Source organism: Stegastes partitus, unplaced genomic scaffold, assembly GCF_000690725.1.
Source record: "Stegastes partitus isolate 25-593 unplaced genomic scaffold, Stegastes_partitus-1.0.2 Scaffold1630, whole genome shotgun sequence".
Classification (NCBI taxonomy): Eukaryota; Metazoa; Chordata; class Actinopteri; family Pomacentridae; genus Stegastes; species Stegastes partitus.
Window position 1 is genome coordinate 8,962 of NW_007579361.1, and position 21,663 is coordinate 30,624.

General features: G+C 39.1%; 1 long non-coding RNA gene across 1 annotated transcript in view; it reads left to right on the top strand.

Moving 5' to 3' along the window:
* Nucleotides 1–1,125: 1,125 nt before the first annotated feature.
* Nucleotides 1,126–21,663, top strand: part of LOC103371699 (uncharacterized) — a 38,417-nt gene continuing 17,879 nt past the window's right edge. Inside the window, exons 1-2 of the long non-coding RNA XR_520954.1 lie at nucleotides 1,126–1,234; nucleotides 17,829–17,881. This is a non-coding gene — a long non-coding RNA (uncharacterized LOC103371699). The remainder of the gene's footprint in view (nucleotides 1,235–17,828; nucleotides 17,882–21,663) is intronic.

The window sequence follows — 21,663 nt, forward strand, 5'->3', positions numbered from 1 at the left end:
CACTGCTGGATCTTTCAGAAATTAGGCAAGTGAGAGCTAGCAGAAGCTGTTTGAGGCCAGCATTTGCCCAAGGGAGGCATTGATTGATGTTTCCAAAAGCCCTCCTTATACCTCTTTTTATAAAACTGAAATTTCCACATCATCACGACAAGCATCTGCTTTGCTGAGTTCACACAGTGCTAAGCACTAATGCATGTGATCACTGCATTCAGTCGTTTTGAAATTCTCAAGAAGGGGCTGTTAACGAAATGCATTCTTTAAAATACTGTTTGTCAGGACATCACAAGCAGAAGATGTGACATTGCCATGCTCGGTGACCTTTAGGCATAGACTACATTTTTGATTGAAGTGAATCACTCTGATGAGTCAACTTTGTAAAGGTTTGACTCCTAAACAAAAAGAGAAATAATTATGCTTTTCAAAATGGGAATGGATAAGCAAGGTTTTGCACAATAAAAACAGATTTTTTATTTTTTGTATTTTTTTACTGCTGCATAACTTAAAGACAAACATTAAAAACGTTAGTGCTTCCATCTCCTTCCTAGTCTCTCTACTGCTGGTCTCTGCAAAGATATTGTTAAGGAATACTTGAAGGTCTGGTTTTCAGTTTGTACCAAAGTTTGCTGTCATTTTGTCTGGAATGGGGTGGGCTTTTTGTATGAAAAACTTTATCGTTCCAATTTATTGTACATAAGTTGTTTTGTGTCTTATGCAAGCAAAAAGACAAGAGCTTTGTATCCTATGTACAACAGTTGAGGACAAAAAGCTGAAGAAACAGCAACTTCTGAGTGCTTTTCTGTTATGTCTTGAAACTGTTTGGGAGAGAGGGAGGGGAGGGCAGGGAGGAGGAGGTAGGTGGAGTAAGGTTGGAGTCCCACACAAGGGGAACCACTGGCAAAGGAGCCGTTTCATACTGTGCTCCTCTGAGCTGTCTGCCTCTCTCTGTTTGTATTCGCTGGGAGACTGCATGCACCTGTGTGTTTCAGCACTCACTGCTCTTCTGGTCTCATTCCAACTGGTGGTTTATCAATGTTGTCATGTTAACAGCTCGTGCAGCAGTCAGCAGGAGAGAAGCAGAACTGGACCTGGTAGATTCTCAGTAACAAAAAACTCTGAGCAAAGGAATTGTTGTTTGGAGAGTTTTTGCCTCCATCTTGAGACGAAAGAAATCTGAGGAACAAACTTGCCTAGCTGGAATGAAGGACTGACAACAAGCAGACTTGTGTGGAAAAGGGTGAGTTACTCACAAACAACTTTTCAGCCAGGATCAATATAAAAGTTTTACTTTCTGATTTAAACTTCGCTAAACTGTACGGTACTGTAGCACTGTTACAGGTTTTCCTTACATGAGCTGTTATTTTTCTCTGTGTGTACGTGTGTGTGCACATGCGTGTGTGGGGGTGTGTTGTGTTTGTTGAATTTTATGATGTGTTGCCTGGTCTGTGGTTCATCTTTGGTGTAGACTCAGCTGCTCTCCTTCTCTCAGGGTATGTCTTGTTTTCTCTGGTTCATTTCTTCAGACATCTCACATGTCCAGAAATAAACACACACACACACACACACACACACACACACACACACACACACACACACACAGACACTTTCACACACAGGAAGCAACAGGACAGGGTGATGTCTTCACTCCACAGCAGACAGAATTTACCCCTGCTGCTTCAAATGACAGCAGTTGACTTGAAAACCAATAATCTGTTGTACTCTTACTCAAATTATAGTAACATAAACAACTGGATCATCTGGCGAAGGAGAATTTAAGATTGTGGACGAGTTTGCAATGTAAAAACATATAATTATAGTACACTTATATTTCTAACAATAATACATGATAATAAATGTGTGATATTCAAGTATGCATGACAATGACCAGGAGCCTAAAAGTCACTTTTCTTACTTGTATTTATTCTACTATGCATAATAAATGCAATAAAGGGAATTTGTGGGGTGAATAGCCTGCTGACTACTAAAACAGTCTGTTTAGTAGCATAAAAGATTGTTTACAGCTTAAATGTATATTGACAGACAATGACAGCGTTAATCAATCTGACGATATTGACAAAGATGGTGGCATTAATCAAAAGTTAAATGAACGTTGTGAGGCTTTCATGTATTGGTTGTATGAATGTTCCAAAAAAACAGCTCCCCAAAAAAGACCTGAGGACGGTCAGACCAGTCAGACTTAAAATGACCTGAGGATTATTGCATCCAAAACAAAATGAGGGTTGAAAGAAAGAGAGAAAGAGAGAGAGAGAGACAGAGAGAACACTAGATCTGGCTGCAGCATGATATGCCACAATTCAACAAGGTCACAGTATCTCACAGAGTATAATATATGTTGTTATTTCATTCTAGACTTGTCAATTCTTCTTGCTTTTTGAAAAGATTTTGTCCTTGTGATTAAAACAAAGCAGGAATTACAATGAGTAGCATAGATCACAGCATCTAGTAGGTACTCTGGAATCCAACATCAGAAATACTGACACAGAGCTGAAACCAGCCATAGAACAGCAAAATAAATGGATTGAAAAGTGTTTAGACTTAGCCCAGCTAGGGTCATTAGTCAGGTCTCAGTTATTAGGAACTATGTGCATCTGTGAAGACCTTTCCTGTATATTAAGACAGGACAGAATACCCAGAATTCTAAACTTTTAGCCGTAATAGCCTTTTAGCTAAATAACTTCAGAACTGCACTGATGAATTTCACTGGACAGCAAAACCCAAAACAAGCTGACAGAGACGCAACCTTGACAAGGATTTGCTTTTTTAAAAATACATCCAGCAGACATGGAACATCATTAGCATTCGTTTGGAGTCGTGTCTTGCTGAGTGTAACTCGTTTTTGGAAGAAAAAAAAAAATCTGGGTCTTTAGCTAACGAGATGCTTTTCTGCACCATTCAGTCACTTTTTCTGTCTGCTGTCTGGTGCTGAATTAAATTATTACATTAATAATTTTGTTGCACAGCTAATTGTGTATATAACTAACACTCAGCAATGTTTCCCCAGTAGTTCTATAATGATCAGTCCACATTAATATTTAGTACATCCAGATGTATTTCATTTTCAAGTATACTGTCTTTCTATGATTATAGACACATTACAGTGTCTACATGACATTTAGACACTTGAGAAATGCAGGGATTGCTTTTAAGTGTTTTCCAAAACCAATATGTTTTACATTTGTATCACTACAAACCTTTAAGTAGCTGTCCCTCCCCCCATTTTTTAAAATGATAATTAAAAGAATAATGAATTATGGATCATGTCTAACTGCAGCCTGTAGTTTCATGTTGTGCACAGTTTAACAAAGCGAATGCCCATGAGGTTGAGCACACTCGGTTAGTATCTGTTGTGAGTTCTTCTATTTGAAAATCTACATGCTGTCCCAGGATATCCTGCGGGGAAACAGATTAAAATAGCTCTCCTATTTTTTCTCAGGTCTCTCCAATGATTATTGCCCTTGGAAATACTGACCAACGTCACTTTGACATCCTCCTTAGTGCCCAGAATTCTGTTTGCCACAAACTGGGAAAGATAACTGTGTGGGACTAGAAGAGCAAAAGACAAGACAAGACATAGAGGATGATGGAGTTACCCTACGGTACGCTTTGAAATGTAAATCTATTCTAAACAAACATAAATGAAGGTACTGTATGTAGAGAAGCCGCAAAAAAATATTTGACAAAAAAGTGGTGGGGGTTGTTGGGAAGAGAAAGACATGTTTCGGGCTCTGCATGCTTCACATTCTTAGCTGCTGACCTCTATGGAAAATAACAACAGCCGGGCTTGAAGGTCACACTGCCGTGGCTAGTGGCTGAGGCTGCCTCGTTACTGGTACCAAACTTGATGTTTGTCGGCTTAGTGCTGTTCTATTCTGTGATTATGTTATGTGTGAGGGAAGAGGGCTTTTGCGATAGGTGGAATAATTTTTTTGTTACAGAATCTTCTTTTATCAGTGTAGTAGAGGGTCTATTCAAGGAACACAACCACATCTTACAATATTTCTGGTTATGAGTTGCTATCAGTTTAGGGCAGGCAGGATATCCAGCCAGATTTCTTTTGCTTGGTCACTGTCACAGGCCAAAGTTAAGCCTAGGCAGCAGGTGAAAGGATGTGACAGAAAACCTGTTTCCCTGCAGTAATTGGCACGAGGCTTAGGGCTGAAAAGATTGTATCAGTGCAGTGATCACACATCATTTCACTAAACGGTTTAGAGTAATCCCTACACAAACCAAAGACCAAAGCATTAGTGACAGTGAAGACCTCTGCTTGGCTGATTGCAGAAAAAGGAAATCGCTCTGAATAATAATAATAATAATAATAATAATAATAATAATAATAATAACCTATTCTTCTTGGACGTAATTTCTTTGCACTGATGCCACTGTCATGGTGAGGCAGCCACATTAGGTTTAGCCCAAATACACATAACTCGTATTTTAATATTTGTTGGCTTTATATTTAAACAATAACACTTTTATAGCAAAGACTGCTCAAGCATTATCTGAAGTAAAGTGTAATTTGAAGTATATTTAACAATAGTACTATATGTTAATGGAGAGGAAAGATGTGGAGGTTCATGCTTTTTGTTGTCAACATTTGATCTTGAATTTATATTTGTCATTTATGTTCATATTTAGAGCTTTTATAGACAATATTTTTCGCTTGACAATAGCAGACTAATATCTGCTAATGTAACATGCAGATTTCCTGAAGAATTGCAATAATGTAATGTCTGACATTTTTGGGTTAGTTTGTAAGAAAAATAGTCTGAGTTTCTCTTAAACAGAGAGATTGCAAGAACTATTATTTTTTGATTGTGTTGTTTCCCATCAAAATTATGTTTTTTTTGCTTAAATTGTGTATTTATATCATTCAACAAAATAAACATAAAATGATGTTGCCATAATTGTATTAATATGAGATCACAATCCTCTATATAAGTGTATACATGCATGTAAAACAGATAAACTTATATCAGTGTATGCTACTGCCTTAGAGTGGTAGAATAAGTTTTAAAAAAATACATAAGAAAAGTCTTTCATCCACCTATTTTATATACAGCGATCGGCCACAGATTTAAAGCCACCTGCTTAATATTGTGCTGCCAAAACAAGTCTGACCCCACAGGCCTCTGAAGGTGTCCTGTGGTATCAGGCACCAAGACGTTAGCAGCAGATCCTTTAAATCCTGGAAGGTGTGAGGAGGTGGGGCCTCCATGGGTCGGACTTGTTTTTCCAGCACATCCCATTGATGCTCCATTGGATTGAGATCTGGGGAATTTGATGTCAACACCTTGAACTCTGTGATAGCAGAACATTGCCCAGAGCATGAAACTGCCTCTGCTGGCTTACTTTCTTCCCAAAGTACATACTGCTGCCATCTCTTACCCAAGTAGACAACGCACATGCATCCAACTATTTACTTGATGTCAGTTACTTTTGGACAAGGGTCAGCATGGGCACTCTGACCAGTCTGAGGCTACACAACCCTATACGCAGAAAGCTCTGATGTACTGTGTTCTGGCATCTTGTTGTCATAGGCAGCATTAGGATTTTTAGCTGTTTGTGCTGCTGTAGCTGTTCTGTGGGATTGGACCACACAGGCCTGCCTTCACTCCCCACATGTAACAATGACCCTCCATGCCCACGAGCCTGTTGTTGGTTAACCTGTTGTCCTGCTAGTTTTAGTAGATGCTAACCACTGCATACCAGTAACATCCCACAAGATCTGTTGTCTTGGAGATGCTCAGTTGTATTGCCTCAGATCGCAGATTGCTGTGTAATATAAACCACTCCTTGACAGATGCCACTGTAACCAAATATTCAATGTTTTTCACTTCACCTGTCAGTGGTTTTAATACTGTAGTTGGGTCATGTGACCAAATACTGTGACCTTGTTGTAAGAAGCAAAAAGCTTAGAAGAGTAATCATAGTCTCTTCAGCACTTCTTAGGTTTAATGTGATTGAGAAATGTTTATACTCATGCACACATTAAAAACACATTCCTGCTAACTGCTTGTTTATTAAGTAGTGATTTTGACTTAAGGACCTGATGGATACCTGACACTTCACAGGTGTCAGGCTGCCTTTTAACAATACTGTGTGTGTTATATTTAAGAATGAAAACGTCTGTGCATATACTGATCCTGTGAGTCAGTGGTTACATATAGGTTGGTTATATGAGGAGAGATTCTGTGTAGTGGTTTGTGGAGCCATATGCTTGTGTAAAGACAGTAGGCAGAGACAACTGATATGAAACTGCTAATTTTTTTAGGCAGTACAGCCCCTTGTAAAAGAACAACTCTAATAAACGAACTCCTGGTACGCCTGCCAGACCACACGCTTGCTGTCAGCAGTAAAATATGACCACATTGCTTCCCTTTTTCTCTCTCCTCACTTTGCCCTTTTGACCTCTTCCCATCTCTTTTTTTCTCAGTCTCCTTTATCTTCTGCCTTTCTCTTCCTTTTCTGTCTGTTCCTGTTCGGGTTCTTTCTGCTTTTGCCAACAACATGTTGGCTGTCTGTGCCGTCTAACCCGTTGTCGGATTTCAGCATGTGGTTTTTATTGTTAACGAGCCTAAATTACACTTCATCCTGTGTAAGGTCAGATTTGAACTTTAAAGCAAAATGTTTGTTATAATTGAGAACAGAGATCAGTGAAGACCTTCGCTGAATTCTTCAAACCTCAGCAAAATCAAGTCTAATTATTTGACACATTGAATAAGTAACACAGTCATGCAAAATTGCTGTAATGTCTCTAATAATGTGCTGAATATATTTGGCTTATTCAATGAACATGATGACCAATTACCCATAGATCTGTGAGTGACCTTTGTTCTAGAAGTCTTTTGTTTTTCTTCCTCCCTGCTCCTATCCATCTGTCATGCTTTAATCCTCCACTCTGTAACATAGTTGAAAATCCTAAATGTTTCTTTTAAAGTTTGTATGATGAATTTTACAGAAATCAGTTTTTTATGAGCAAAACTGCTGTATTTTAATGTTTTCAGTACTTGTGTATTCATGGTAGGGAGTATGAATTTTATATCTGAGTTATGTGTCTGTTTTTAGTACATTTCTTGTCAGCTTCATATTTGAATCAGTAGAAAAACAGATACTGTGGGATGTTTTACTGAGCTCAACTCATTTTCCTGGAATGCAAATAAAGCAACTCTCAGAAGAAATGTCAGCTCATGATGTTGCATTAGGTGCACATAAATTGCTTTGACAAATATACCTATTGATTAGTTGTTATCGTTAGCTGGAAAGATGGTTGTGCTCAGTGCACTTGAGTGCTTCCAAACCTGCCAGATCTTTTCTGTTATGCAGGGCCTCCCTGTGTCAGTCCCAGTAAGCTGATGGCTGCTTCTAAGAAATCTGGCTATTGACCAGAGAACAGGACCAAAATAAACAACATACTGTGAGGGGATTAAGGGTGTTGGAGAGCTTCTAAAATTACAGCCCTCAGAACATATCCAGATGTTGCCTTCCTGATCCTCCTCAGGTAACACACGTGACAGCGCTATAGTGTGCAAAGGAGCTAAGAGTAGCGAGAGTGGTTCATTGAGAGCACCCCTCTGGGTGAACCTCTTAACATTTTTTTGCTGTCCTGGACTCCAGCTGGTGTGATCAACCTGCTAGACAGGCAGAGGGCATTGCAGTATGGAGTTGCCTCTGTGTCTGCTGCTGCTCATATATTCAGACAATAGAAAAACTGAAGGGGTTTGAACCTTTGTGTGAAGAAACATTAAACATGTCATCTTTAGACATTATTTAATCTTCAAAGTCATTGAGAGCTCTAGTTTCACTTTTTCACATTTTTCAGAGAAAAGGAGTGAAAAAAAAGTCCTGGTGAATGTTGTGAATTGGGCACATGAATCTGAAGCAAGAACAAACCTAGACCTAAATCTTATGGAAAATAAAAGGGAAGGGCAATAATACTATTATAGTGTTATGGTTTCTAGAATATTATTTATGTAGCATTATCTAACTGATAGGGTTGATATATAGACACTCAGTTACCTTTTTTTTTAAACTGTATGTGTAATTGACCCCCTATTCATCAGTCTTTCACATAATGAGCCAGTCTGACTGAGGTCAGTAGGCCTTGTGAGAATGTTTTGTATATGTGGTCCAAAAAGGAAACAATTGCCAGTCACTGAGAGAACTCATTTACATGAAGAACAAAATGGGACCCAAGCATAGATATAGAATACATACATGCAGCAGTTGTCCGCTCATCAGTCTCCCTCTTACTGTGGCAGACAGTGAAGGTCGGGCCTGAGATACAGTAACTCTGAAACATTCACCCACAACCAATCTGCTGTTTATGTTTATTTTTGGTCTATGGATGGTTAGTTTATGTCTAGTACTGGCGAATGAGCTGGGCTCATACAGTTTTGGAGAATATGCTCCCTTTGTGGACTGACTCATGTCAACAAAATCCTCTTCATGACTAAAAGGTGGAAATGAGGATTTTAAACAAAAGTATATTTATATTTTAATTTAATTTTTATATATCAATATCACACATGTTGTTTTCAGTATTCGCATAATAGATCACTTGAATGTTGTTTTGGCTGTTGGCCTTTTTTTTTTTTTTTTCTACAGCAGATGTTTTTTTCTTTAATTATGTCTCCATTCTGATCACCTGTCCCAGTAAACCATGACTCAGAGAGCAAACACAATATGCAAATTTTACCACTGCAACAGAGCCAAATAGGATTAAACCATCAGAAATCAATTGCCTTCTTACAAATCCAATAACCCACACAGCAACATAGACATTTTTTTAAAGCAATTTTCAACAAATCAATAATTTTTCCGGTTTTTTCCCAGCTGGACAGAGTATAAGAGTCGCTCCCAACGATTTTGAAGGTTAGGAAGTGAAACCAATGAGCATAAAGTTTCAAATTTGGCTTTTGATTGTGGAGAATCAGTAGTACTAGAAGCTTAAGCTTAATATAGAGAGTTTAAACATCATTTAATCCAGGTGTAAGTTTCACATGTGAGTTACACGTGCCTGTTTTGGATTGTCTTGTATTCTGATTGTCTATACTGTTGTGATAGCCCAGTAAAGTTTTTCTGCTTTAGTACTGGATATCTTTCTGCATCGAGTCTGATATTTGTATTTATTTTTCTGTGAATGGAGAGTACTGGATAAACCGGAGAAGATGCTATGGTTTATACCCTGAGTGTAACATAATACGCCTAAATTATTTTTCACACTTCCACACTCCTTATTTTCACTTGCATATATGGTGGCAAGTTTGCATTGCAGACTGTTGTAAAGTGCAGCGCTAGCAGGCTGCAGTGGGCAAAACATAGTACGCTTAAGTACAAAAAAAGACTTTATTTTTGCTGAATGTCTGTTTACATTATTTCAACTTGGAACATCCACAGTATATTGTATTATTTAAGATATTATGGACCAAAATATGTGCTGAGCAGGACATTTTGCAGTTGACATTCTAGTGGTCTAAGTATGTCATATACAATGCATTTCATATGCGTTTATGTTGGGATTTCTATTATCCAACATATGCTGCATTTGCAATATTTCAGCGGTAAGCTCATATTAGCCCAAATACTGACCCAGAAAATTTATTGGTTAAGCCTTAAACTGTAAGTCATGCAGCTGCAAATTATGTGCAATATGGAAACAGATAGAAAAAAAAGATGACAGAATATATGACATTTAAGTAACAGAAAATCCAACGTTTACATGAGTAATAATCAATTATGATTCCAGTTAAACTGAAACATAAGTGAGGCCCATAACACATTGATTTCCAAGGAAGACTGCCCAGCTTGTTTCCTGACAGATAACCAGTTTATTATTTTTTTTCAGTGTAGGCACCATGACGTTTCCACCACTGTTTCCACAACAGCCACACCATACATCCCCTGCATATACATGTACCTCTCACTCCTAACTCATTAATGCTGCTGCTTTGTCAGGACCCCTATGTGCAACATTTGAACAAACCAGGGAGCCTTTAGGGTCATTTTTCAATGAGCAGGTTAGTTTGATAGACCTACTAAAATGTGTGAATTCCAGAAAGAGATGCCATGAGATGTTTTCAGCTGGTGTCAGTTTTTTTCTTGTAGAAAGAAACTTGTAATGTAACATGAGATTAATGTTGTGAAAACTTGCAATTTAACCCAAACCATGATTTTTCTTCACATCATTTTGGCATCTATACTTAACTTCAGGCACAAAATGAGGGTCTTTTATGCCCTATATGTCACACATATGACACATGTCCTCTCTAAAAAGTAGTAGATGCCCTGAGAATGACAATGGGCTGGTGCTTCTCATCCTAAACTCACTTACTGTCCAAGCACTTATGTATCCAGAGGTAATACATTCAAACAACCAACTTGCCTCACATCCAGCAGTGGCTCGGAAGCCCAGCTATAAGCTAGGTGCATTATCAGATTTGCCAATAAGGTGTACCTGCGTAGATCAAATGCTGTTTGCAGTGTTCACATGAAGGATGGATTAAAGACATTTGGGCCAAATCAAGTATTGATAGTTGCTACTTTGAGGTGTGTGTGTGTGTGTGTTTGTCAAGAGATTGACACCATTTTGGAAGGCCAGATTTATTTTTTTCTGACAAAAATGTATAAACTTTGTTTGCAATTCATTAAATAGGGTTCTTTGTGAAATACATGGTTTGTAAAAATGTATTTGAACATATGTTAAACTGTGCAAGACCACAAAACAACATTTTTTCTCATGAAAACCACACAGAGAATATCTTCAACCAAAACATTGCCCTGGAGATGGACATTTCTCTCAATGACTGCCTCAGAATTTCTCAAGACACCCCAGTCTTTTGTGATGTAGCTGCAGGACTGGTTAATTTATCATGACCTAAACCAACTATAAATCTCTGTACAGTCTCTGTAAAGTCATACTGTCCTTTGGAGTCAACCATTTTGCCATAAGCCTCATATTTCAGTGCTTCGAGTTCTAAAATAAGATTTTTCCTCTTGCCTTCTTCGATTTAATGCCAACAGTGTCCAACGTCCTCCTAACTATCCATTCCCCATAGTAAGCTTCTGGATTGTGGGCTGAATCAGCACCATGAGTGGAAATACAGACCCTTGGGCCAGTAGAAAAACATTATATCTGCTTGCAGTATGTGAGACATCATTGCTGAGGATGCATTTTATTTGGGAGCAAAAAGACAGAAGTGTACATTTTCAAAGTTTATCCTAACCTTTAAGAGCACCCGTGGATATCGGCTGCTCTGAAAGTTGTAGTTTGACAGTTTGATATTTGTAGCTAAAATGGAGCAGAATACCAATAGTTGAGTAAAAATAGAGGATAATTACATGTCTGCCTATTTGTTGTGATAGGAAATATCAGCGTCTGATTTCTCCTCCAGGTTGATTTCATGTTATCACCATCATCTGAAATAAGTTCAGCTTGGCATCTGTCTTTCTCTCTGCGTGCTGTCTCACAAGTTTCACCTGTCTCCATTTAGAAATTGCATTAATGAACACAATTTTCAAGTTGGGCAGCGTGTTTGAAGTCGGTGCCAATCAATCTCTAACCTTACAGTTATTATGATAACCTGTGATCACTTGTGCAATTAAAAGCTGTGTGATGTAAGATGTGCAGGAAGCCCAGGTCAACTTCATGGTCACAAACGGAGACCAGTAAGCATTGTTGACCCAACTGATTACACCTATGGCAAGCACTGGTATTTCATTGTGCACACTTGAACTGAAAAGAGGTATTTGGGTGGCATCTGCAGTTACCTCAAGACTTCTGTATTAGTGACACCTTGTTGAAGTAGACCTTGTCATTGCTCCAGGGTGTTTATGCAGTATTGGTGCATATGAGTGTATAGCTGCCATGAAGCATTTCGTTTTGCAGTCAACACCCAACTCTGAAATTTTATCATGAACGTGTCAGTGTCACCGGAGGGCTAGTAATGTGATGATCACATTTTGGCCCACACCCTAAAAGTGATTCATACAGCTTTAAAAGGCTTCTAACTAGGAAAACATGAATGGACTTAATTAGTTATTGGGTGTTGTTTTAAACAGAGCACTTATGTCAAATATAAATGAGACCGCTTGTTTTTGGTTTTGAAAAAGTCATAATGATGCTACCTTTCCAGAAGCTGAGGATTGTTTTGTAACCCTATAATGCCTTTCTGGATGACGAATGGACTTCTCTTTTTGTTGGCTTCCTCAGAGCTAAATGAGATGAGAGGTGAAACCTTTTCAAAAACCAAAAACAGAAGTCCAGTGGCCTTATACTGAAGTGGTTAGGTTTTCCATGACCTCAGTGACTGAGGATTTGCAAAGACATTATTTTATAAGCTGAACCTGAAAATTGAAAAGTCAGATTCTATGCAATTTAACTAATAAGTTCTGTCTTTATCCTTTAAGGATGTTTAGAAGTACAAAGATGATCTGAATGGATAGTTAATAAATTTATTAATTTGCCTACTGTGGATCAAATCTGAATTAGCTGTGAATTTGATGTGAAGTTTGTTTTTCTTCTTCAGGGTTCAGATGGCATGGATCCCCTAGTTTGCCATGAACTCACATTTTGTTTTATCTATTTCATGTGGACAGTCCAAATACTGTTATTCAGAAATTTAGAAATTGGTAGCTTTTATGTCAACCAGCTTAAAGACTCCTTTTTGCCAGTCTTCAAAAGATGCATTTCTAAGTGAAATCCCACAAAAATTTTCCAATGCTTTCTCCAGTTTCTGCCTCAGGGCAGTGTTTCACACATATCTACTGAAAACCAAAAAACAGATTCTGTATGACCCTGAAGAGCAGATTTTCACATTTACTCTCTGGCACGTCTGTACCAAGAATTGTAATTCTGTAAACCACAAATTAAACCTGCTTCAATTGCTGCCAAATAGATTTTTATGAGTTCAACTGAAATTGCATTTAGACATATTTAGCTGTCAAAAATCATGTCACAGTGTGTCAGCGTGTTTTTATTGTATTGTTGCTGTTGTTGTATGTGTTTGACTGACAGCAGTTGCAGGGATAGCCAGAGTAAACTTGTACTGGGAAGTAGCTGACAATCCATTACCATGTTTAGTTAGTGGGTTTGCTTATAGCTGTATTAATGATGAAAGACCATACAGCTTCAAGCAAACAGAAGAGAAATTAGTAGTTTTTGTTGACAGCTCTGTTTGTCTACAGATTTAGTCAACTGCCTCAACATCTATTGGATGGATTAGCTTGAAAAGCTGTTCAGACGTTTGTGCATTTAGAGTATCAGTCATAATAACTTTGGATTTTCCCAGACTTCTCTCTAATACTACCATTAGGTTGACATTTTTAGTTTGGAATGAAATATCTCAACAAATACTGGATGGAGTGTTATGAAATGAATCATATGGACATTCCGGCATTGGTTCATTATGAACTGTAGTAACTTTGGTGATCCCTTAACTTTTCATCTAGTGCCATCATCAGCTGCACACTGATGACTGTCCCACCGGCCTCAGGTTGAATTTGTGTTTAGAGCCAATTAGCAAATGTTCGCATGAAGTAAGATGGTATCATGTTAAAATGCACCTGTTTACAATCCACATTGTTGCTGACATTAGCATTTAACACAGATGTGTGGTGTGGTGGGACTGTTGCTTGCTGCCTTTCTGCCTCTGCCTCCATGTTTTGTCTTTTCTCTTACGTTATAATTAGGCTCCTCGGCTATGTAGATCATCATCAAGGTTATTCTTTCAACATCCACCCCTTTTCATGGAATTTTAGTAATTGGCATGCCAAAATGGAAAAGCTTATATCCAGCAGAACTGCAGGGCTGAAATGCATGTGGGAGACTTCACTTGAAAGATCTTGTAATTCCTGAAAAAGTGCTTCTTTAGCATGTGGCTAAAAATAGCCCAAATGAGCCGCTGGCAACCTGGTGGCTGTTATTAAGTGACTGACGATTATTTTCGTAATAGTTACCTGCATAGTTTTCTTGAATTTCATGAAAGGAGAATACTGTAAAAAAAATCTGTTGTTTGTTCTTATTTCTGTAGCATTCATGCTAAATCAGCGCAGACCCACAGCCTCCCACATGGTGTGGCCAGTTTGGTTATGAGCGCAAAGTTGTTACGACCCACAGTCAGAATGGCCGCAATTATGAGAACAAGACGCAGGTTGAAAAATACCAGAATTTCCCTTTTAACACTGCCGTTCTATTTGCATTTAATTGGCTGCAGCTGTTTTGCTCTCCTTAGGAGATGGGTGCCTCTGAATTATGTGCACTTTCACTGTGTGTTGTTTGCATTGGACTGGATGAACGATCTCGGCTTATGTTTCGTCGTGCGCCTTACAGATTTGTTTTACATGTAATTGTCTGTATATCTGCATTCTGCTTTTTTCCTCACACATGTAAACAAACACTTGACTACACACGGCCAAGAAGATTGTTCCTAACTAGCAGTAAATGGAATACAGAAGGTCCACCTGGTTCCTGTGTGTTCCAGAGAGCTTTACTTTTAGGGCGAGCCTAGCTACTTAGTTAAACAAAAGGGCCTCCATGTTGGTCCTCTAGATAAACACACTTTCCTGAGAAAACACGGACACAGTTACACTTTAACCTGCCCGGGGAGGCCACAGCTACATCCTCTCGGACAGTTTAAATCAGACTGGGCTATAGTTCAGACCCGCAGTGAGAATCATGCGCTGCACGTGAAACCATGCTGGCCTGTCAAACAATGGAGCCTTTGACAGCCATACCCCCCTCCCTAGTCCACAGTACAGTCAGAGCACTGTCTCTCTAGGGCTTGGGTGTCACTCCCCATCTCTGTTGTGCTCCCCTGGAGCCGACCAGCTGGCTTCTAGGCTCTGGGACGTCAAAGCAGCAGCACAGAGGAGCTACAGTCAAAGTTCAACCCAGATTAGCCCAGCAGAGAGGCCAGCAGCAACTCAGCCTCACCAAGTCCAAGCTGTTTCTGCATAAATAACCTGATAAACGTGGCCACTTGAGAGCAGGTTGAACTGGTCCTTTTTAGTCTAACCCACCCCAGATAATTCAAGCCTTGGTCTGGCCCTTGGTCTGGCTCAGGGATGCTTTTGACATTGACTTTGGCTGTTATTGGCAAACATGCGGTATAATATCAAATTCATGTAGAGACAATATGTATAATCTCACCATGACTAACGTGTAAATTCTTGTTTATTTTAAACAACAACTTATTAATAAATACCTAGAGATGAGCAGATTTATAGGTCAGGTAACAAAAACATATGCCAATTGAATTATGAAATAATACAGCTGGCTAAGCTGAGTGTACACAAACAATGTCTTTTCATAGCATCTTTACAAAAATGAGTAGCATACCAGAATGTTTGTAAAGTCAACAGTACATTTGTCTCATTCTCTGCTAGTACACATGTTGACAAGGGTTCAGCATACAAATTGCTCTGTGTGCATTACAGATACTTTCTGCTATGTTCAGGTCATACTGAGTTCATACAGTAATATCACATGTGTTTCCTCAGTATCTGTGTGCATGTAAAACACAAAATAAAAAGGAGGAAGTATACAGTATATCACCATGCCTCTATTACTAGATAAACAAAGGGTTTAGTCTAGTCTGAAGCCATTGTGACTGTGTGGGCCTATGTACAGTAAAAATGAAGGGGTTAAATGAAGTATAAAGCCTGAACGATTTTAAACATTTGAAACAATGAATAAAGGTTTCTTATCTCTCTGGTAGATGATGAACATAAATGCAAGCAATGAGTGTTATCTGATGGTGTAGTTATGCAGAGCTGCCACCTCCCCCAGGCACAGCAGCAGTCGTGTAAACAGACAGCGCTCTAGAGGAATGCTGGACTCTGTGACCTCCCGCCCCGAGTGCTGTTACAGTGCACTGAGTTCAGCTAAAACAGCCCGCCCCATGCTGCGCCTCCCCAGAGCTCCGCCTCGCCCTACCCCAGTCTGAGGCCCCTCAGGGTGGAAAAAAACACACCTCTTTCACCCAACACCACAGCCTCCTCTCATACACGTATACATGAACAGACAGACAGACAAGTGCTCTCTTTCTTTACCACCGTTAGCTGTCAGGGCCGTAGGTTCTTGTTGTTTCGGCAGTTTCAGTATATCTTTGTTTAAAAGACCTTTAGCAAATCAGTTCTATGTACTTGTCCTTCCCTCACTGATTCTGTCTTGTTCGGTAAAGAAAGTGATGTACTTTGTAGATGAAAATATTTTGTGACTCTTACATACTTTTAGTGAAAGCGGAATTTGTATTTGTTGTAAAAAAAAAAAAAAAGATGTGTGTTTGGCACCAAGGAGCCTTTGTACTCAAACTCTTTCCTTTCTCTTCTCAGTGTTTCACATGCGCTAACCTCTGGATGTGCAAATGTACAGTTTGATTGCTGATAGAGAATGAAAGCACTGAAGTTTTTCATCACTTTTCAGTTAAAACATAAAGGATGGTCAGAGTGTATTTTCACTTTCACTGCTTTAAATAAACATTCAGTGGATGCAGTTTGCAGCAGGCACTGCATAGTGTCAAGCAGACACTGCCATCTGCTGGAATGCAAATTCTGGGGAAAGAGCAGGTCAACAAGGATGGGTGCCCTAAGATTTGGGTTTGTGAAGTCACACAGACTAACATGTGACTAAGTACTTAGAAACACATTGAAAGCAAGATAGAGACACTGAAATCTATAAGTGGTAGAAATTCTAGTCTACTTCTCAAACACTTTTATGCCAGCTGTAACCCCACTAATGTCTCATGAATAAATTAAGTTAGTCATCAGATTGAAGACCTATTTAAAACCTAGCATGAAGTTGAGTTGCAGCTGTTTACTTGTCATGGATTATGAATCTTAAGTGGATTTTATCATTGATTGCAGAACCAGACACTGATGATTATCACTTTGCTGCAACTCATCACATTAAACGCGAGGGGCCCTACACATGTATGCATTGCTTGTGCACACAATTGGACATGTGGATGCGCGCACACACATCCACGCAGAAGTACACGCACAAACACACATGCACACAATCACAGTTAGCTGTTGTCTGAGGAAGCGAGGAGCTGTCTGGTGCCATAGCAACCAATGCGGATATCCCACCCTTCTAGAGCAAGAGAGAGAGAAAAAAAAAACCAGAAGTGGCAATCACAGATTGACAAGACCCTAATGAGATCCTTGCTACAGAGATTATCTATCTATCTGTCTATCTGTCTATCTGTCTATCTATCTATCTATCTATCTATCTATCTATCTATCTATCTATCTATCGTGGTCTGGCAGTTTAAGACTAAATGACGAAGTGAAACCATTAAAGTGTGGCTACGGCGACATTGGGGGAATTTGAGAAAACAAAATGTAAGAAACAGAATGGCAGAGCTCGGGTGAGAAAAGGGGAGAACACAAACTGACGTGGAAGGAGAGAAATGAAACAAGGCAAGAAGAAAAAGGCTTAGACTACTCTCTGGGGCACGTCTGTCTGTTGTGAGCACACAGCCATTGCCTAAAAACACAGACACTGCCGCAGTCTGCATCAGGCTGCCTTTCACCACCGTGACTCTCATTTGAACTGCAGTCTTATATGTAATACTATTATTCTGGCCCATATACCAGGTTACATAACACTCCAAGCCAATTCCTGACCTCAATCTGCAAAACAGCCACTCTTGCTCTGATCAAAATGTTACACTCCGCATCAGCACCGATGTTTGTGGACCATCAGAACAGAAAATAGTCAGTACATTACAGCCTGGTTATTAACCATCGTTTGATGCTTTGGACGATTAATTGCTCTACATCTGATTAATCATTGTTTTTCTCTTCTTTAGGTGGTGGCAAGAACTTCAGTAGTGGATGGAGAGCACCAACCATGTTTACCCCGGTAAGTTGAGTCCTCACTGAGCCTCACTTCTTGGGCTGGCCTGCAGGTGGAATCACACCCTCTGCTGTGTGCTCCACACACAGTGCAATATTAGCACCAACATCACTGTTGGAAAAAATCTCCACCCCCATTTCACTATTCCTAGCTGTCAGGTTTTGTGTGATGTGACAAAGGGACAGATCCTTGATGGCCACTTCACCATCACCTTATGTGAGTGAGAGTCCGTGCGCGTCTGTGTGCTTTTGTTTTGTCTGTGTGGTGTTGCTGCTATTTATGTCAGCGGTGTATGGCAGAAGACCACATGAAGTGACTCACAGCACTGACATGACCTAAATCTTTTTTTACCGCAGTGTCATTGTGATGTCTATGTGCGATGCCAGCCGGCTTTGCTAATACTGTTGAGCTTTGATGTGCTGCCCTGAAGTGAGCTTGGAGCTTGTCAGTGAGTCTGTACAGTCAGAGAAGGTTGAATGAGACTTGAGAGAGGCCATGACTTTGACTTATGTGAAAACGTGGATTATAGATTAAGATGAACATGTCTCTTGTCCTATTTTGGAGTAGTACGACAGCTAGTCAGTAATCATCATAAAGCAAGTAACCCTCAAGTAAGTAGGTCCAAATGAAAAGCTTTTTAGAAGCACTTTTTTCCTTATAATACCTTATCCTCATATGACCTAGTTTCACCATTTTGATGCTACTTCTAGGATGAATTTCGTGTTAAATTTCACCACGCTGGATAAATACAGCCCAGCACAGGTGCATTAGTTCTCCACCGCATCTCTGCACTTGTTCGTCTGCGGATGAAGACATATTAAGGGTAGTAAAAAGCACTCAGTTGCTCCACTGTCCCCATGCTGATGCTCTGTTACCTCAGGTGGCCCGGTGTGCCGCCTCCTCCTCTTTTGGAGTGCAGCCCCACCTGATGCACTCATCTGCTTGCCTACTCATCTACGCCTTGGCCTGGGGAGGTGGGTGGATGGTGGGGGTGGAGTGGGGTTGGAGCACCAGCCAATAACACTCCTTATCCTGACAACATTGAAGTGACTTGACACATGTATTCAACCAATCACAGAACACTGCAGCAAAAAAAGCAGCAGTAGTAAAAAAAAAAAAAAAAAAGGAAGAAGAGTAAATACAGTGAGAATTTATTCAAAGGGGATGTCTTTGCTGTCCTGTGCTTTCATGCATTTTGCAAATCACAGCAAAATGGTACAATGACAATGTCAAACTCAAATGAAACCATGTGATGACGTCGTTAACTAGCACGTGTAATTTCTATTTCTCGATGTAATCATTTCTGATTAATACCATATTTTACAGGATACTTGCAAATGTTCAAAATCTGCATTATTGGTTCGGCACTAAATCTCTCAAAGCTGCACACTGAAAGTACAACTAGGCATTTAATCAGCAACATCTCACCAGCCACCTCCCAGTCACGTCGTTCCTCTTGACAACAATGGCTAATAGGATGGCTGACCCCGCTGCCTTGAAATTGCATATTCTTGTCTTCACTGTTGAGAATAGACAAAGAAAGACAAATAGAAGAGGGAATGTTTGATCTCTGTCTGAATAACAGTCATTTTTATCATCCACTCTTTCACTTTTCCTTTGAATTCCAGCTTGGATTGCCCCTTAACTCACCTTGATCTAAAATGAAATCATATAATTGTCCAGCTTAATAAATATGGATGAGAGCAAGTCATTCATACAGGGTTATTGTAACAGCAATCAGTGCATTTTATTGAGAAGAGGAAGAGCAGAGTCACAGGCATTGTGACAAAGGAAAGATCTTTTCCTGCTTATACACTAGACCTGCTTGTACACCTGTAAACCTCCTTACATCCCATTAGGTACATATATAATTACTATACAGTGTCTCGTTGTTACTGCCGCTCTTAAAACTCTGCATCAGCCAGTTCTTAAAGAATCAACCTAGGATGTGGCTTGGCGGCTTTAGTGTCTGTCAAGTCAGTCACAGCAGGAAAAAAAAAAAGCCTATTACCTTGTCTGACACAGCGTGGCAGTGCTGTCTTAATGGCTGCAGACACATGCCAGATATCAGTGGCCGGTGAGCAGACGACCTCTCTATTAGCTTGTGCTTCACTGTACGTGTTACCTTTCCCTTAGTGGCCTTATTGTTACAATGAGTGAATGATGGGACGACGTTCCCTGTGAGCGTTGATGAGAGGTGGGTGTGTTTGTCTTGTAGTGCTTTTTGTTGATTGTGATAAAATCATTTTTGTTTTTTAACCAGATAGATATGGGCTCATTTTCACCAGCATAATATGTGTTAGTAGGATATGATCTAGTTGGCATCTTTGTTCTGTCAGTCTGCAGGGAGATAACTTTTTTTTAAAATGTAATAACTCATAAACAATACAATATTTAGAAATATGTAAGGTAATATGAGTTAATGCTCTCAGCAAATTCTAGAGCTTTAGGGCCTACTAGAGAAAGATGCACATTAATGAGAAAATAAAGAATTTCTTAAGCTCCTTAATGTTTTAAATTACAGTGGTCACATTACTATGCACTACCACAATCATCATGGTAAGCAGTTTAATCAGTGACTTCATCAGCATAACTTAGTCATTACCTTTGAAAAGGAGGTTATATTTTCAGTCTGATTATTTTTTTAGTTGGGTATTTTCAAAACTTACTGACAAATACAGCAAACTTTTGTTGAAGGTTCTGATGTGGGTTTAAATTGAAATTTAAAAAAACCCCAACAAATTGATATTTCCTCATATACTGCTTGGCTTGATTAAAATGTCTGGACCTTGTTTGATCATTTCCCAGGGGTTATTTTGATCCCAATATATCACTTTTTTCATATATGAATATATAAAAACTATGTTTAAACTCGTAAGAGGTAAAAATATGTCTATTCCATTGGAGTGTTTGTTTAAGTGCTGAATGGCCTTTTCTACTTTAATGAATGATACATTTCTTTCACTTCTACACAACATTTTTACTGATGTCCAATGGCAGGGCACTTAGAGGTTTATATAGTATTAGATGTAATGTTGAATTGACAAAAAAAAAGTCACTCATTCGTGTTTGAAGGATTCAGTTTAAATTCACACAGTGAAAGATATAATGTAGGCTGTACAGAGGTCTGAGTCTGTTACTGAAACTATGATAAATTAAAAACCTGTGATTCATATTGTTTATATCTCACTGCTAATGTTGCAAAGCAGCAAGAATTCATTGCACTAGTCTGTATGTTTGCACTGCTCTTTCACAGATTTTATGTATTTAATTAAAAATGGAAGATTCTAAAATTTATTTTGATATCTTCAATAATGTCATTTTGGCTCATATGTACCTTCACAAAGATCAGATTTCTTTAAATTTTAAAAACCAAATTATCCATGTTTAACTTCATATTTATAGTCCTCCAGAATATGTTCATATTTAGTGACATTAACGAAAATTTAACAACAATACTATAGCACACTTCTTTACTTTTGCAGTACAGCAATGCCATTCTGTCTGCTTTATGTATTAACTGTTGTAATAACCTTCAGCCTTTGAAATGGGAATCATGATGCTGTGCCTTCTGTCTGGGTTTAACATGTTTTTCAAACACCTGCAGGCATGTAACTCAGATTCTTACTGTTCTTTACTGGGCATAATAGGAATGTTTCTGCATTCTTGTTTCGCGACCTCAATTCAGGATCATCTGAAAGAGACAAATAAGAAAAGCAACCACATCGTTCCTCTAAACAAAGTTAACCAGAGATGTTACTTAAACATGCCATTGGGCATACCAGGAT